This window comes from Colobus angolensis, unplaced genomic scaffold (genome assembly GCF_000951035.1).
Source record: "Colobus angolensis palliatus isolate OR3802 unplaced genomic scaffold, Cang.pa_1.0 Scaffold18, whole genome shotgun sequence".
NCBI lineage: Eukaryota > Metazoa > Chordata > Mammalia > Primates > Cercopithecidae > Colobus > Colobus angolensis.
Genome location: NW_012114932.1, coordinates 3,760,393 through 3,764,452, shown reverse-complemented (window position 1 = coordinate 3,764,452; position 4,060 = coordinate 3,760,393). Strand labels below are relative to the sequence as shown.

At 55.8% G+C, this 4,060-nt stretch overlaps 1 protein-coding gene across 1 annotated transcript in view; it reads right to left on the bottom strand.

Moving 5' to 3' along the window:
- Nucleotides 1-4,060, bottom strand: part of SHISA5 (shisa family member 5) — a 35,602-nt gene that overhangs the window by 30,667 nt on the left and 875 nt on the right. The window contains exon 2 of the mRNA XM_011939161.1: nt 1,232-1,388. The gene's annotated coding sequence lies outside the window, so the exon portion shown is untranslated. The remainder of the gene's footprint in view (nt 1-1,231; nt 1,389-4,060) is intronic.

The window sequence follows — 4,060 nt, the reverse complement described above, 5'->3', positions numbered from 1 at the left end:
AAGTGAAAGGGTAAAAGCTGACCCGTTAGGAACCCTCAGGCAGAACTGACATGTGTGCAGCCCTGTGCACCACTCCCAAGAGCACCTGGAAGTTCTTATGGATAACTGTGTGCATCTATGACATGGCAACTGCACACCTAGATGTGTTTCCAAGAAAATTATTACACAGCTCCATAAAAGGAGGTATACCAGATGCCCACTGAAGCTATCTATCGTGACAACCATTGTGGACTCACACCATTCTGAGTGACACAGCATTAGTGGGCAAGAGCCAGATGTGCCACAGCAATGTGGCTAGGTCTTACACTACAAGACCTACAAGTTCTTACTTTGCAAGAACTCAAATAATAAAAAGGATGCATCTTATACATAGCAGACGGTTGCCCGTGGGGTGGGAAGGGAATGAAATGGTCCTGAGATATTAAATATATAGGCTAGGCACGGTGGTGCACACCTATAGTTCCAGCTACTCAGGAGGCTGAGGGAGAAGGATGGCTTGAGCCCAGGAGTATGAGACCAGCCTGGGCAACATGGTGAGACTCCATCTCACAAAAATAATTATGTAAGATAGCGGGGGTTGGTCTTGCCCAGACCCAGGATAATCACCTGCCATGAGCAGAGGAGTATGACCATCTCAACCCTCTACACATGAGGCCAAACACAAAGGAAATACAGAATACAGCAAACAGCCACACATACAGGCCTGGAACCTTGGTCCCAGCCATGAAACCATCTACACCCAACGTGCAGGGAAATTCATAGGCTGCGCTGGGAGGACACAGATAGAGCTCACACCGGGTCACATGCTTACGTACGGTGCCCTACAGGCTCCACAAGAGGGTCCCTGAACAAACGATACCCTTCGGGGGCATGTGCATACTGTGGGGTATAGTCAAGCCCAGGTACCCACCCTGAGGATGCATCCTGGCACAGGTACACACCTGGGGTGAGCCACAGGACCAGCTGAGGCCAAGGACCCCTAAGAAACCTGCTCAGCCCAAGGCTCAGCAAGCCAGAGCCCTCAGGGTAGGGAGGAGATGGACAGGGGATTAAATGAGCAGGTCTAGGGGGTCCAGCCCACAACAGGAGATCCCTAAACCCTCTGCTCCAATGCTCTGGCCATCACCTCGAGAGGGCTGAGAGGCAAAGGGGCAGAGCTATTTCTCTTCCACATACTCTCCTGCGGGGACAGGCTCAAGCCACCCACCCTGTGGCCCACCGCTGCACCCACCTGGCCTCAGGCACAGCACACCTTTCCTTGGTCCACACAAATTTCTTGAGCACGTCAGAGCAGCAGTATTGGTCATAACAGGTACCACAGCAGAAATCTGGACAGGACTCGGGGAAGAGGCTGAGTCCATGGGAAGCCGTACACACCTCACCATGCGCTGGAGAGGAGAAACACATCTGTTCATCTGTGCCCACAGGGCCAGGCCCCAGCAGACACAGTGCCCTCCCTGGCACAGCCACCAGACCACACACATGCTGCACCATCTCTGAGCCACCCTAGCCACAGGCCACCTTCCGACCCCTGGCCACTGCTCCCCCTCAGCCTTGCCCTATCTCAAAGGCCACAACAGAGCTGCCCTATCTGGGCTCCCTCTCTCCCTCGCCAGTGCACTGGCCTCCTGATAGGAGGGTGAGCTTTCTCAGTGTGAGTCTGATGGGGCCACACCCTGCTCTCAGACCTCCCCTAACTCCCACTACTTCAGGATCAAGGCCCTGAGTTTCCAAGCAGAGTCTAAACTGCAAAGAGTCCTGAAGATCACTCCAGCTCTCCAACCTGTCCACACTCTGCTCACATTCTTGCCTGGTTCCTATCCCTTGCCTTTCAACTCTACTCATCCTTCAAGGCCCTACTCCAGGCTGCCTCGTCCAGAAGCTGCCCAGGCAAGAAGTCACACAGCTCAACACCTGCAGGGGATCAGACACTGGACTGTCCGTTTCTTTCTTTCTTTTTTTTTTTTGAGACAGAGTCTCGCTCTGTTGCCCAGGCTGGAGTGCAGTGGCACAATCTCAGCTCACTGCAACCTCTGCCTCCCAGATTCAAGCAATTCTCCTGCCTCAGCCTCCCAAGTAGACGGGATTACAGGCACCTGCCACCAGGCCCAGCTAATTTTTTGTATTTTTTAGTAGAGAGAGTTTCACCATGTTGGCCAGGCTGGTTTTGAACTCCTGACCTCAGGTGATCCACTCACCTTGGCCTCCAAAGTGCCGAAATTACAGGGATAAGCCACCACGCCCCGGCCAGACTGTCTGGTTCTTAATCCTCATTCACTCTCCCTCTCACTCAGCCATAGCAGCCTCAGCCCCTGCTGGGCACCACAATGGCAGGGGCCTGGCTCTCACGAACCACCCCATGACTGTGATGGTAGCTCCTGGTCAGAAATTGTCACACCCACCATACCAGTGTTCACAAAGCACTTAGCCCTGCGCTGGGCCTGCAGCAGCTATCCAGGAAATGTCTGTTTCTTCCAGGAGTTTGAGACCAGCCTGGGCAACAGGGCTCCAAGGCAGTGGCACCATCTGTAGCCCTGGAGCCATCACAAGCCTCTCAGCACAGAGTTGGGATCTAATGACATCCTTACAAGTCTCAGTATACAAGGTCATGCTGAGGGGATCTGGCTGACAACAAATGTGGAAAATGTCCCAGGGTTTTGGATGACCACAAGGTTTACAAACCTCCAGGAAGATGCTACAGTCAAATGTTCCCATGTATCCTCAGGCTACATTAGCGGAGACCTGTGCCCACTAGCAGGAAGGAACAGTACCAGATTCTGCCAGGGCAGACTCCAAAGAGAACACCTAGTCCAGCAGGGCCCACAAGCCCACAGTAGGCAGGGGACAGGCCTGATGATAGCCCTGAGGCATAACTAGGTTGGCCTGGAAACAGTCTGGCATAGCACGTGGCCTCTGGAGACCCAGCCAGGCCAGGCACCTGGCCATGTGCAGCATCTGGTGCCCGAGCCCGATCAGGGCACCACACATCCTGAGGCTGTCAGTAGAGTGAAGCCCAGAGACAGAGACACTGAGTGACCTCCTTGGGAAGAGGGAACTTCAGTGGGGAATTGGGGGGAACTGCACTTCTTGGCAGCTCCAGGCAGAACCCTGCTCTGGGCAAAGCCATGGAGCAGAGGATTGGACCATTGACGAGCCCAGCTTGGCCAGCTGCCCACCTGAAACCTGGTATCATCAGCATGGCCCGTGCTTGGTGGCTCAGGTGAAAACACATGGAGCAGGGTCTTCACAGCCCAACCTCTGAACTAGGGCTAAAGACACACCGGTGAGGCTGTTTCGGCTGAGTCCCTGGCACAAATGCTCTCTGACCCCCAGACCTCACTGAATCTGTGACCCTCCTACAGGCTCACTCCAGGGGTGGGGGATTTTGGGCACAGGTCTCCCCTTTCTCATTTCTCTGGCCCAGGTCCTCTGGATTCATCCCAGCCCCCAGGAAATATAGCCTTCCCCCTGACGAAGCCACCCACCCCAAAAGGGTCTTTGGCTTCTCCTGGGTGGGCAGGGGGTTGTTCCAATTCCTAACCCTTTAAAGGGCCCGCCCCCCGCCAGCCTTCCAGAGTCTGTGAATCATCTATCTGCAACCAACACACACAGTGGTGTCTCCACCCCAGAGGACAGCCTCAGCGCCAGGCTCTCCAGCAACACAAGGGCCAATGGAGGCAGCGGTGGGGGATCCAGACATTAAACACAGGCAAAGAGGGAAGGCCTCTGATGGACGGGCCAGGCCGCCCTGCAGCCACCCAACAGACTAAAGCTAGGTGGGGGAACCCTACCCTAGCCTCTGGGGACCCCATCCCCAGGGACATGGGCGGAAGGGCAGACCCCTCCCCACCGTTCCAGGACAGACAAACGTGGCAGCTGCCTGGGGTCTGCGCAGGGTTGTTCAGGCAAGGAGGGTGCTCAGGTGGAGGAGAGGTCCGCAGTCGTGGGGGGACGCTGACGGCCTCGGGGCAATCAGGGGTCGGTAGGGGGCATGGTGGGGCTGGTGCTGCCCGGCTCGTTGAAGCGGCAGCGCGGGTAAGTGTCTGCCCGGTCCCCGGGC